This window comes from Pseudorca crassidens, chromosome 15 (genome assembly GCF_039906515.1).
Source record: "Pseudorca crassidens isolate mPseCra1 chromosome 15, mPseCra1.hap1, whole genome shotgun sequence".
In the NCBI taxonomy this organism is placed as follows: Eukaryota; Metazoa; Chordata; class Mammalia; order Artiodactyla; family Delphinidae; genus Pseudorca; species Pseudorca crassidens.
This window is the reverse complement of record NC_090310.1, coordinates 61,322,097-61,336,417: the sequence shown is the minus strand read 5'-3', so window position 1 is coordinate 61,336,417 and position 14,321 is coordinate 61,322,097. Positions and strand designations below refer to the sequence as shown.

At 47.2% G+C, this 14,321-nt stretch overlaps 1 protein-coding gene across 15 annotated transcripts in view; it reads left to right on the top strand.

The window, feature by feature from the left end:
* SNPH (syntaphilin) overlaps nucleotides 1-14,321 on the top strand; it is a 43,817-nt gene that overhangs the window by 11,110 nt on the left and 18,386 nt on the right. For 4 of the 15 annotated variants that reach the window (XM_067707706.1, XM_067707700.1, XM_067707695.1 and 1 more), the window contains exon 3: nucleotides 9,125-9,198. The exons of the other annotated variants lie outside the window; for them this stretch is intronic. The gene's annotated coding sequence lies outside the window, so the exon portion shown is untranslated. The remainder of the gene's footprint in view (nucleotides 1-9,124; nucleotides 9,199-14,321) is intronic. 15 annotated transcript variants of the gene reach the window in all.

The following is a 14,321-nucleotide window of genomic DNA, read 5'->3' as shown; positions in this document are numbered from 1 at the left end:
CGTGTGTCTGTGTCCAGGTCCCAGGCTTCCCAGAAAGACTCCTCCTGCTTCCTTCTGCCCTGCCTTCTTCTCTTTCCCCTGCCCCTTCCCCTCCTTCCAGCTTTATTGATGTACAGACAACATACATCAAGCTGCACATACTTAAAGTGTACAGTTTGGTAAGTTTTGACATAGTATGTAACCCATGAAACCATCACCACAATTAAGATAGTGAACACATCCATCAACCCCCGAAGTTTCCTCTTGCACCTCTGTAATTCCTTCCTCTCACGCCTCCCTCTCCCCTCCCTTGTCCAGGCAACCACTGACCAGCTTTCTGTCACTATCAATTACTTTGCATTTTCTACAATTTTGTATAAATGGAATCATACAGAATATACTTTTTGGGAGGCGGTGGGGGTCTGGCTTCTTTCACCCGGCATGATTATTTAGAGATTCAAGTTGTTGTGTACATCAGTTTATTCCTTTTTATTTCTGAGTACACATAGTACACCATTGTATGGAAGGGTAAACCATGATTTGTTTTGCCCTTCATCTGTTGATGGACATTTGGTTTTTTCTAGTTTTTTGTTATTATAAATAAAGCTGCTGTGAACAATTGTGTATAAGTCTTTGTATGGATATACCTTCCTGTTCTCTAGGGTAAATACCTAGGAGTGAAGTGGAGCGGCTAGATCATTTGGTAAATATATATTTAACTTTTAAAAAAACTGCCCAAGTGTTTCCAGAGTGGTTGTACCATTTTACATTCCCAGCAGCAGCGTATGAGAGTTCTGGTTTCTCTGCATCCGCAACAGTACTTGGTATGATCAGTCTATTTAAATTTTTTTTTTTTTTTTTTTTTTTTGCGGTACACGGGCCTCTCAGTGTTGTGGCCTCTCCCGTTGCGGAGCACAGGCTCCAGACGCGCAGGCTCAGCGGCCATGGCTCACGGGCCCAGCCGCTCCGCGGCATGTGGGATCTTCCCGGATCGGGGCACGAACCCATGTGCCCTGCATCGGCAGGCGGACTCTCAACCACTGCGCCACCAGGGAAGCCCTAGTCTATTTAATTTTAATCATTCCAATAGGTGTATAGTGGTATCTCCTTATGGCTTTAATTTGCATTTTCCTAATGACTAACGATGTTGAGCATCTTTTTGTGTGCTTATTTGCCATCCATATATCTTTGGTGAATTATTTGTTCAAGTATTTTGCCAACTTTTAAATATTTAACTATTTGGCTGTTGGTCTTAATATTATTGAGTTGTAAGGGTTATTTATACATACTCGATACAAGTTCCTTGTCAAATATATATTTTGCAGCTATTTTCTCCCAATCTGTGTCTTGCCCCAGAGAGCCCTGTGGGAGTTTCAGACTCAGCGTGCGTGTGTATGTATGTGTGTGTGTTTGTGTGTGTGTGTGTGAGAGAGAGAGAGACTCAGAAAGAGACTAGCTTCCTGAGAGATTGCAGCCTCTGAATTCAGTCCTTCTCTACTATCACGTGGAATCACAGGACAGCACCTAGAGGTACTTAAAATTCACACATCTCCACAGCTTTGTTTTGCAAACAGGGGGCCTGAGTTCCTGAGACCATGGGGTGTAGCGTCAGAGCCCACACAGACCTCTGATCTCTAGAGGAAGAGGGCCCATGCTGGGTGCCTTGATGCCTTTGATTCCGGTGACACTTGGTGAAGCAGGTCACCTTTCTCCCTCACCTTGTATGTACAATGGGCACGGCACTGCCTTTCTGTGGGTGAGAGGCAGGTGCAGAACTCTGTAGCTGACCATCTCAACTCCAAGGACAAGGAGAGTGTCAGCACCATCTATCGTCACAAAAGGCATTTGGGAGACAGAGGAGGAGAAGCCATATATTCATTAAGGAGTGTTTGTTGAGCTCCACGCTGGGCCAGGCTCGAGATGCACTGGCTGGAACAGCGCAGGGCAACCTTCTCTGCTCTGCTCTGGGTGTGTGGAGCCTGGCTGAGGGCATCACTACCTCTTCTGCCAGTGCCCTTGCACAGCTCGCCAGCAGTGCACATCGCTGCTTAAGCCAAACGCCTCTGTGTCTGTGTGTCTGTGTATATAGACTTAGAAACCCTCAAAAAATGGAAGATAGTGATCCACAGCGGATGTGTGTAAACAGCCTGTGTCCTCCTGGTATAACAAAAGAGCACATGCCATGGGGCCACCTTGGCGAGAGCTGTGAACTCTGCCCCCCGTGGAGCCACACGTGGGCATCCATGCTTGAATTGAGCTTGGAAGAGAAGCAGGTAGAAGAAGCTTGGAAGGGCTTTCTAGGCAGAGGGCACTGCATAGGCGACAGCATGGTGAACCCATGAGGTGAATCAGTGAGGATATTTGGGAAGATGTGATGGCAGAGGCCAGGTGGTCACACAGCTCCATGAGGTGGGGGCATTGTCTCCATTTATAGATGGGGACACTGAGGTATCAACTCAAAAGAAGGGTGGCCTCAGGCCTGTGAGTCAATGGCAGAGCTGAGCGTACGGGTTCCCAGTTCTGTGCTCTTTCTCCTGTGCTGGGCTGTGTCCCAGGGGAGATGGACGGTGGCCTCGAGGCCATTTTCCTGGTACTAGGTTGACTGTGCATGGGGTTCTCAGGTCCCAGATCACCTGGTTGGCTGCCTGACTTCCTTCAGCTCGTGTTTGCTAGCCCTTGATTCTGAATCTGGCCCTGCTCCTGGCACCTGGGAGACTGAGCCACTGAAGGCGTGATGCCCACTTCTCTTCCGGCCTCGCGTGCTAGATGACAACTAGCCAGACTCTCAGGCCCGGTACTGATGCTCATAGTACACAGGCCAGAACTGCCAGCGCCACTCTGGATACTGGTGTGTTTTAAGCTGGGTATATTGCCAACCCTGAATAAAAATAGGGTTCTGTTATTAAGGGAGAAGGGGAGATGAACATTGGGTGGGCATCACCCCCACGTACCCAGAGGCCTGGGCATCATCACGGTTCTTCCCTCTCCCTGGTTTCCCACGGCCCATCTCTTTTGGTCCCTGTCTACTCCCTAAATTTCTCTCGAAGACATCTTTACTTCTGTCACTTCCTTTCCTCTTCTCCCGTCTTGGCTTTCCTGGTGCCCTTTCTCATCTCTTCCAGCCCATTCTCAGCAGAGCTGGTACAGGGTTATCGTCTACAATCTAAACCTGACCTCGTCCTTCCTCTGCTCAGAACTTTTTCTGTAGGCTCAAAAGGTGCTCCCCCAGTGCCTGGTCTCCCCTCTGCTCCCCTTTGTCCCTACACTGTCTGGTCTCGTGAACCCAGCCCCTTGTATCTCCCCTTCTCCTGCATGTTTCTGTAATGTTGACCCCCCTTCCTGCACTGAAGCTGGAATGCTCCTCCACAGACATCTGCATCCATCTGCAGAAGCCTGCTCCTGAGTTCTGCAGAGAGGCTCCCTCTGTCCTCTGCCCAGCCCCTCCCTGACACACTCTTTGATTACTGGGACTACTGGGGAGAACCCAGCGCACATAGACGCTTGGTAAACATTGACTGAAATGTCCCTGCCAGAGCTGCCACACAGATAAGAAGTACTCTGATTAGGAGAGAGGAGAAGCTTGAGGGGACCTGCTTTCAATCTTGGAGCTAGGCCACTTTCGAGCTACGTCTCTCCAGGAGGCCTCAGTTTCCCTCTTTGCCATGTGAGGTGAAGACACTTGTCACAAGGCCAAAGAGACACAGAAAGACCATCTTTGGTAATTCCTGTTTTGAGCTCGAACTCCTTGCCTTTCAGGAGGCAAGGCTAAGTGCCTGTGGTTTTGTCAAGGGGAAACACAGCTGCTGTGCGTATGTTATGGGGGGAGAATCAACTAGCAACTCAGCCCTTTAGAAAAGCAGTTTGGCAGCATATTCAAACTTTTTGACCCTATAAACCTACTACTGGGGATCCTTCCTAAGGAAATAATTCTAACGACAGAAAAATAATAATGCATGAAGATGTCTGTTGTAGCATTCTTTTTGATAGTAAAAAAGTCTATATGTTCAGCAGAGGGGGATGTTAAGGTAACAGTGATGGACCCATGAAATGGACTATTATACAGCCCATAAAATACTTCCTATAAAGAATATGCCATATCATGGGCAATTCATAAACCATGTTAAATTTTTTAAAAAGATATAAAGGTGCCTCTCTACCATGTTTATAACTATGTAAAAATAACAAAACCTGCCTCCAAAATAGTTTTTCTTCTATGCTTAGAAAAAAGCTAGGAGGAGCAGCCGGCAAATTAATCAGTGGTTTATCTCTGAGTAGCAAAAATGGAGGCTTTTTTTAAAAAAAAAAAGATGTGTGGTACTTTATAGCTATAATAACAACATTCATAAATAGAACTATATTTAACATTTAAAAATTACCCAGTTGGAGCTAATTCCGTGACCTTCTTGGGGTGAATTATTCACTTGTCTCTGGGCCTTGGTTTATAAAATAAGGGAAAGAAATGACTGCTCACTGGGCAGTGTGTGCCAGGGCTCTTCACAGCATTATCTGATTAAATCTTCGCAGTTGAAACCCTATGTTGCAGATGAGGAAGCTATAGCCCATGGTCAGTCCTCTGCTGAGACCTAGGTTTTCCAGCTAGATTCTGCTCTAGGAAAAACCCCTGCTCTGCACACCTTCCCGGGGGCCCCTGCGATTACGGAGATCTTTGCCTGCTCAGGGGAAATGTCAGGGCAGAGGGACACCTGAGAGCCCTGTGTCAACAGAGCCGGGGAGGAGTTTATCTTACAGGGTGGGGGAGGCTGGTATTTGCCCGCAGGTGGGAAGGAGAGCTTTCTGCTGACTGCAGCCAGAGCTGCTGGTCTCTGCTTTACCTTTTGGCACCAGCAGCCTTTTCCTGAACAGGATTTGCCCCTCAGCCCAAGTCCCCCGTTCTGTGTTCCCAGCCTCCCTGCGTGTCCAGCACCCTGAGCTCAGAGCTGCAAGGGTTCAAATCTCAGCTCCACCAGTATACCTGGGGCCTTGGGCAAGCGCCACGCCTTCCCCCTGACCTCAGATCCTCTATCTATAAAATGGGATTGGACTAGACTGGAGATTCCAAACCCCAATGCCAGGCAGCTAACAAACGAAACAGCCCAGGTAAAGAGCACAAGTGCAGGTAAGAACTGGCAAAAAGGGGCCACTCCTCAGCCTCAGCCCATCACTGCCATGCAGGAATGCAGGCGCGGAGCTGCAGGATCTTTGGGGTTAAGACAAGCTAGAAATCTGGGTTTCTTTAAGTATGCAGTCTCTCAAGTTATAAATGTTGACTGAAATTAAAATACACGTACATGCAGGCCAAAGGAGAGTGGTCTTTAGGCACGATACAGCCTATGGGCTGCCAGTTTGGGACCCCTGGAGTTGCCTGTCTCTGAGTACCTCTGGCTTTGACCTTCTGGTCCCTGGCCTCCTGGCCTCCAGGTGCTCCTCCAGGCAACGTTGGGCGGAGTGAGGCCCAGGCCTGCGAGAGCAGGGAGGCCAGTCGGCTAAGGAGGGGGAGGCCCTCAGTTTGGCTCTCCTGGACCCCATACATGCCCTGTACAGATACAAGGGCTGAAAAGGCTCTGTCCTGCTGCCTGCCCCAAGCCCCACCCCATCCCTGCGCTTGGCAGCTTGACCTGCACAGCCCCACTTTACCATCGTGACAACGATTAACCTCACGTACACGTAAGGAAACTGGCCCTGATTATGACAGGCCTGCAGGCACACAGCTCCCCACTGAGCTGGGATTTGAATCCAGGAGTGTTTGGCTGTACCCACCGAGCTCCTGCATTTAGTCCTCACGGCCCCCCGAGGGCTCGGCGGGTGCTGGTGCGGACGGCAGTGTTGAGTACACGGAGCTGAGCACACAGCCGAGCGTGGTTGTACGTGTACTTGTGCGTGAACACAACCGGACCTGTTGTGCGCAGATCTGGGTGCTGGGCACCTGTGCTTAATACAGTCAGTCCTTGTTATTTGCAATAGTGATGTTCTATAAACCAGCTGTGAACGCTGAACTAGTACAAAACCATTGCTCCTGAGGGAGAATATAGAATTAGGCTCCTGGGAGCCTCTGGTCACAACATTTTCATCAACTGATCAATACATAGCCTTGTTTTATTTATTTGTGTTTCTGTTTAAAGACACCTTTAATATACATTGTTGATACATTCACATTGAATTCGTGCCAACAGCACTATAACTCACACCTGGACGAACCTTATCTGACATTTATTTTCTCCATAAGGCACGTCACAGCCTTCCTTAGCTTAGGAACACTGGACAGCGCTTCAGCACTATGCTTGTGGGCCATTTTAAATAGCAAAATTACCCCCCCACACAAGCAAAGCACAAAATATGTTAAAAACATAGCTCTAAAGAGACCACAAAAAGGACACTTGTTTATAGTATAAGAAAGGAACCAAGCTAAGTGAAGTGTGTGCATTTTTGATAACTGTGTACTCCTGGAAACTGTGCAGTTTAAAATACTATTTTTTAAAATCAATTTTATTTAAAAGAAAAAGAAAGAAGAAAAGAAATGAAACGGGAGGTTGCCTTGTTCCACTCAGCTGGGAACGTGGGCATCAGGCAACTGAAATTTTTCACCGCTCTGTGCATTCCACCCATGACTGTGAAGGAACTGGGTATTGATTTGGGGCTTATGAATAAATGTTAGCAAGTAGATGATTCGCAACTACAGAATCTGCAAACCATGAGGATCCACTGTAATGTTGTATCTTTCACTTTTCTCTGAGGGCTGCTGTCAGGATTTGGGGTTGTTGACACAACGAATTGGATTTTCTGAGTGCGGAGATGTAATTTAGAGGGGCAGCTGGAATCGTTTGAGTTCCACTCTCAGTATTACCACCTACTTGCTACGTGCCCTCCTGCAAGTTCGCTGGTCTCTGGTGGTAAAATGGAGGGCACACCCCCTAATGTGAGGGTGAACTGAGAGGATAGATGTGGAACACCCAGGACAGTGCCTGGCAAGAGGCTGATTAAATGACAGCTTTCAAACTGTGCTTTCATGCTTTCCCTTAAGATGCAGTTTTTAAGGGTTTTGTACTCAAGACCCTGCTAGATACTAAGGATTCAGAGATGGATAAATCCCTGGCTTACAAATCTAGCAGGAGAGACCAGCCCACCTAAATAGGACTCCACGTGTGAGAAGGACTATAATAATATAAACTAAGTGCTGCAAAGCTTTTCTTGCCCCTTTTTTTACTTGCTAAGAAGCCCGCACTTACTTGGGTAGTGATGTCAACCCAAGTGAGTGCAGAACCACTTATTCATCCAGCAAATATTTGTTGAGGGCCTGTGGGGTGCCAGGCACTGGTCTAAGCGCTGGGAACTAAATTAAGAAATAAATGGGCAAATATTCTTACCTTCCTAGAGCTTATATTCTAGAGACAATAAACAAAGTACATTAGCTGTTGCTAAGGACTGTGGAGAAAATAAAGCATGGGGAGAAAGAAAGAGACCCCTGAAATACAAACTATTATCATATTTCAGATGAAGATTTTGGAGTGGAATAAAGATGTAACATATATGAACAACATTAAGAACAAGACTATTTAGGTGAATAAATAAATACTGTTTATGGAGTGCTTTCCCTATGCCAGATCCTTGCTAGGCATTTAGCACGTATAACTGCTAATCGTGACTGTACTTGTGCACAATATCTGTAATTAGCTCCATTCTACAGATGAGGAGACTGAGGCTTAGAGAAGTAAAGTGGTATTCCCACTGTCATAAAGATAGTGGGTAGTGCAGTTTGGAATTCAAATCCTGGCATATTTGAGCCCAAAGCCATGGTTTCTTTTTGTTAAATTAGCCTCCCAGCAAAGGGGAAAAACTCATTCTGAGACAAAGGGATTTTAATATAGACATAGATTTTTACAGAGTCTCCCTTTGAAAACATTTTAAAATGCTCATTTTAGCTAAATTAAGGGGTGGAGCAGCTTCTCCAGAGTAGGAGGTCTTTTGGGGAGAGAGGTTTATAATTACCCACCCTCTTTCAGCAAGTGTGAGCCGTGTTGGGCTCTGTCAAAGGCCCCAGATCTTAGGGAAGGCAAAATAATTCAGCTTGATGGGGGAAGTGCCACTGGAAGTCAGTTGGACAGGAATCAGCTGCTGAGGACGGCAGGGAAGCTGGCAGCTGGAGAAAGAAAGGGGGTCTGGGAGGAGAGGTGAAGGATGCTGATTTGGGATCAGCATGGCTCCTGGGCTAAACAGGAACAGTTGGGTGAGCTGGGCCTATATCTCCATACAAAGGCCCCAGGAGTCTCAAGCAGACAGGTGAGACTTGGCTTCCAACAGGAGCAGCATGCCCACAGTGGCTGGTGGGATTGGAATCAGCTGGCCCACCTTCAGTCTCATGTCCCCTGTTCCTACAGCTCACATTGTGGCCTTTGGCAAGTCATCAGTTTCTGCTTAGAAGATGTGGCAGTTGGACTAGATTGTCATGAAATGCCAGGAGAGAGAGCGAGAGCGAGAGCGAGAGAGAATGCAAGAGACAGCATGAGTTTATGTGGTTCCCTGCTTTGTATTCCCAGGAAGATAGAGCTCTCTGATCTCAGATTGGGTGGGGGCTATCTCCATGGAAAGGAGCTGTGGTCCCAGGCAGATCAGATGACATCTGAACATCCCTTTAGCCCTTTGGTCCTTGTGTTCCATGGGTCCTTCAATCTCATGTCAGCAGAGCACAGCACATACAGGGTAACTTGGCTGAGCTCTGAGGCCACCATCTTTCCTTTATCTTGGGATCCTCCTTGCAGATTCACAATAGGCAGTCCTCTATCCCTACAGCAAATCACATGCAATAATGTTTCTTTTAGCGTTCATTTTAGGGAGAGCTTTATGTCTCCTAAAGAACTAGTCTGCTTCCTGCTCTCCCCTAACTATAAGAACAAGAAGACTGGGCATAATTTCTCTTTTTGCTTTGGTGGCCAGGAAGCTCAGAGTGGAATCTGAGCCTCGTTATTGCCGCCTCGTTTGCATGTGTGGCCAGCCTGTGGCGTTCCCTTCTTCCCCAGGCCTCGGTTTCAATGTATATTTTACTGTGTCATTTGTGAGCTGCCTCAAAATTGGTGAGACTTCTGTTTTACCCTTGGCTTTCCTTCCATGACTTCTTTACTCAAAAAGCCGCCTTCTGTTCTTATTTTATCAGAGACTTCTGCCTGGATTCGAACAGCGGTGTGGGGCGGGGCTGCAGTGCAGAAGCTTTGTCACTAGAGTCAGGAGGTGAGCTCCCAGCCCAGGCTTTGTGCTGCACTTGCTGAGCAACTTTAGACATATGGCGTGCTCCCTCTGGCTTTCAGTTTCTGTCTGTAAAACGGTGGGCTGTGACAAAGTCTACCCAACATTCTTTCCATTCTAGAGCTCTGTGAGTGTGTTCTAGCTCCTGTAGGTACTTGGGGTAAATGCAGGGGAGGGGTGGACACTAACTCAAGGATCCTAAGAACCTCAGCAGAGATCTGAAGAAAAGAGAGTCCATAGGGTCATGCTTTAAAGCTGGAACCTCAGGAGGAGGCGGTGGCAGGAGAGGAGCCAGGCTGCGGCTTGACAGCTGTATCAGCCGGGAAGCCCAGGGAAGCACATGCTGTGGCCAAGGTCGTTGAAGGACCTCCACCTGCCAGGAGCCACTTGCCAAGCAGCTCCCAAGCTGGGGCTAGCACCAGGGCCCCTCTGTCCCCCACACCTCCCCATGGTTGTCTGCAGAGGGGCAGCCCTGGCACAGCTGTGCAGGGATGGAAACCAGTGTCGCCCCTGCTGCCCCTCCCCATGTAGGAGGCTTGCCAGGCATTGGCCTGGAGAGCCACCCCAGGGCAGTCGGCTCGGCAGAGGGTGCCGGTAATCTCAGAGTCACCACCTGGGCTTGCTCTGACTTGCACTAAAGCAAGGAATAATACTTCTGAAAAAGGAGAAAATATCCCCTATAAGAGGCAGTGGTAGCAGTAGTAATGGCAAGAAATGTTCTGTCCTCTGTTTGTCTGGAATTCCCCCATTGCTCCATTCATTGCCTTGGTTGGATAAGGCAGGGTCAGGAGGGTGGGTCCCACTGAATGCATGAGGCAGCTGAGACTCAGGTCAAGGGTGCAAGGTCACCGACAGGGACCATGTGCTGTGGCTTGAGGAGCTGAGGGTCTCTCAGTGCTGGGCTCGCACAGCACTGGGCTAGTGAGCAGGATGCAGCAGCTGTTGGAAGAGTTGAACACAGTGGTCCTCATGGTGAGGGCTTCTCCTTTGCCCACATGGCTGATTCTTTGAGGGACATGGAGAGACTTACACTGTTTAGGGAGAAGACACATGAAGAATTTCTTTTTGAACAATCTTCCTTGCTCTGCTAACCTCCTGTTTCTGTGAGGTCCACTTGCTTTTTTTCAGGAATATTTTATTTTATTTATTGTCTTTTTATTGAAGTATAGTTGATTTATGATATTGGGTTAGTTTCAGGTGTACAGCTTAGTGATTCAGTATTTTTTTCAGATTATATTCCTTTAGGTTATTACAAGATAATGGGTATAATTCCCTGTGCTTTGTAGTATATCCTTGTTGCTTATCAATTTTATATATAGTAGTTCGTAGCTGTTAATCCCATACCTCTAATTTGTCCCTCCCCCTTCCCTCTCCCCTTTGGTAACCACATGTTTGTTTTCTATATCTGTGAGTCTATTTCTGTTTTGTATATAGATTCATTTATATTAGTTTTTAGATTACACATATCAGTGAGATCATATATTTGTCCTTCTCTGTCTGACTTATTTCACTAAGCATAATATTCTCTAGGTCCATCCACATTGTTGCAAAGGGCAATATTTCATTCTTTTTTATGGCTGAATAATATTCATTGTGTGTGTGTGTGTGTGTGTGTGTGTGTGTATATGTATATATACCATTCCTTCTTAATCCAATCGTCTGTTTATGGGACTTGGGTTGTTTCCATGTCTTGGCTATTGTAAATAGTGCTTCTGTTGAATGTTGGGGTGCATGTACTTTTTCAAGTTAGTGTTTTTTCTGGATATATACCTAGGAGTGAAATTGCTAGATCATATGGTAGTTCTACTTTCGGTATATTAAGGAACCTCCACACTGTTTTCCTCAGAGGCTGCACCATTTTACATTCCCGTCAACAGTATACAAGGGTTCCCTTTTCTCCACATGCGATGTTCTGCTTTTATGGAAGCATGAGGAGCCCAGGATGCGGGGATGTAACCCCTGCATCTCCATCCTGGTATTTTAGAATCTCCTGGGAAAGTAGATTTTTGCTTTTTCATGCAGCATAGCAGTATGTGTCCCAGTTCTCTTGTACTATGAGGCAGTCATGATGCAGTAGAAATGCAGGCACTCATGACCTAGACGTCCAGGTGTGACCTTGAGTGATCTCGAAAGCTCCGCAGCTTCAGGTTTCCCATGTGTCCTACGCATCAGTCTCCACCTGGCCTCCCTCCACAGGGAATTTGTGAGGATCAGATGAGGTTGGGGCTATGCCAGACCTTCAAAGGGTCAGTCTTAGTCGCCTGTCTCCTCCAGGCTGACCCAGAGTCAGGAGGACCAGGGCAGTACCTGCCCTGGGCCCAGCTGCCTGAAGTCAGGTAGAGGCAGGAGGGCTGCTTCTAGTTCCTGTCCTGTCACTACTTGCTGAGCCATCCTGGGCCATTCCCTTCCCCTTCCTGGACCATGCCTGTCCTTTTACAATGGTTCATTTTAAATATATATTATATAGATTATTTTTGTTTTTTATTGATATATAGCCACATACTATAAAATCCACCCTTTTAAAATGTACAATACAAAGGGTTTTAGTATATTCACAGAGTTGTGTATCTGTCACCACTATCTAACTCTAAAACACTTTCATCAATCCCATTAACAGTCATTCCCTATTCCTCCTTGGCCCAGCCCTTGGCAACCGCTAATCTGCTTTCTGTCTATGGATTTGTCTGTTCTGGCCACTTCGTATAAATGGAATCACGACATGTGGCCTTTTGTGTCTGGCTTCTTTCATTTAGCATAATATTGTCAAGGTTCATCCATGTTGTAGCGTGTATTGGTACTTTATTCCTTTTTACGTCTAAATGATATTCCATCGTATGTATAGGCCACATTTTGTTTGTCCATTCATCCGTTGATGGACATTTGGGTCATTTCCTCCTTTGGGCTGTTGTGAATAGTGCTGCTATGGACATCCCTGTACAAGTTTTTGTTTGAACACCTATTTTCTATTCTTTGGGGGTGTATACCCACTAGTGGAATTGCTAGATCATTTGGTAATTCAATGTTTTACTTTTTGAGGAACTGCCAAACTGTTTTCCACAGTGGCTGTACCATTTTACATTCCCACCAGCAATACACAAGGGTTTCAATTTCTCTGCATCCTCGCCTGTACTTGTTATTGTCTGTCTTTTTGATTATAGCCGTCCTAGTGGATGTGAAATAGTATCTCGTTGTGGAAAATATATATTACATAGATTTTTAACCTGCAAAACCCTTTTAAAAATGTAGTCTTACTTCAGACCTTCCATATGTAGAACAGGTACAAGAGGAGTCTCTCGAGGTGAAATGGGGAAGGAGGCCTGAGCCCACCCCCTCATAGTCCCAGAGGCAAGTTCTCCAGGTGGTTTGAAGACCACTGGCTCTTGGTGCCCTCCAGGCTCTGGAATCTGAGTCGAACCACCAGAGACTACCTGCATAGCAGACGCCTCAGCCCTCACGCCCATCCTGGTTGCCTTGGGAGCCCTCGCAACATTTGGCCAAGCTGTGGGTCTGCCCTGCGCTGTACTGGGGTTGCCACAGTGAGAAGGAGTCCAGTGGCCCCATCTATGGTTCCAGCTCTGAGAACAGCTTGTGTAGGAAACAGGAAGCAAACAGGAGAAATGCCACCACTGCCCCCCCTTCCCAAGTCTAGGAAGAAAGGTCCTGGTTTTGCTGATAGTGCAGAGAAGCATAGTGGCTGATGAGGTCGTGAAGCCAATGGAAGGTTTACCAAACTCCTCAGCCATGAGTAGCCCTCATAGCACTAATCCTCTGAGGTCCAGAGAGGTCGGCTGGAACACTCCCAGGCCCATCTTCCATCTCCCGCTTCCCTCTGCATTAGCATTCTAGGAGCACCAGGCGTTCTGCCGTTTGAGGGTGGAATGTTCTGCATTCTAGCGTTGCCTTGGCAGAGACAAGATTCCTCCCAAGTTCTGTTCTATTGGTTGCATTGCTCTGCTTTCCACAATTGTGAGAGGCTTGAGTCATCAGACACAGATTGTTCTGTTCCTTTGGATTTTAGGATAGCTTTCTTCTCTTATTGATGGCTAATTCTTTGGGGAAAAAAAGATAATTTATAGTGCATACAGGGACTTTCACTTAGCTAGAATATTAGATTAACCTAGTGCCTGGTTTTTCCCCCGTGACTTGCTGATTGAGCAAAATGCCATAGTGTCTCTTTGAAGAACGCAGCTTCCTAGTTTTACAGATGTAGAAACTGAAATCCAGGAGTCTTAGTAACTGAAAGGGAAGAAAGCATCAATTAGAACTCTATTTCATTTACAGCCCTAGAATCAGAGAATGGTGGATCCAGAGGTGTCTTTGAGACCATCTAATCCAACCCCTTGGTCTATCAAATGTGCCTGTTTAACTCATTGCGTTTCTAACGGTTGTGTGTTGATTGTGTTTATTTTTATGAAATTCCCCAGAGGGGGGTGTTCCCTGAGTTTCAGCCTAAGGCATGACACGCTAAGTGGTCAAGAGAGTAAGTGACGGGTGAAGTCCCAAGAGGAAAGTCCTGTAGGGCAGAGCCTTACGGAAAGTGTGACGTGTGCATGAGGGCAGGGCAGGGCAGGGCAGGGCAGGGCAGGGCAGGTGCTGTTGGCTGGGCAAACAGCCTTTGCAAAGATGTGGGAGCAACGAACAGGGCTTTCCCCTGGGGTCAGCAAGCAGCTGAGAGCAGGTTGGAAAGGGTATAGACAAGAGAGCCTTGAATGCCAGGATCAAGAGTTTTGCCCTAATTTTTACTTAATCGGGGGCCTCTGATGAATTTTGAGAAGGCTCCAGGCCCCTTTCTCCATTGCTCCTGCTGCCGCCCTGACCCAGGCCCTTCTAATTTCTTGATAACCTCCTAACTGGTCTCCCTGCCTCTATTCTTGTCCCTTTCCAGCTATAGTCCACAAAGGCCCCCTACGCAGGGGCTTTCTAAAACGCAAGTCTGATTGTGTCCGTCCCCTTTTTAAGGCCCTTCCATGGCTCCCTGTTGCTCACAGGACAAGATCCTGGCTTTTGTGGCTCGGTGTGGCCTGGCCCCACCTTCCTCTACAGCCTCAGGCCCACTGTGCCTCTGCTTCCCCCAGGCCCCCTAGTTTCCTGAGCAGCCATGCTATTGC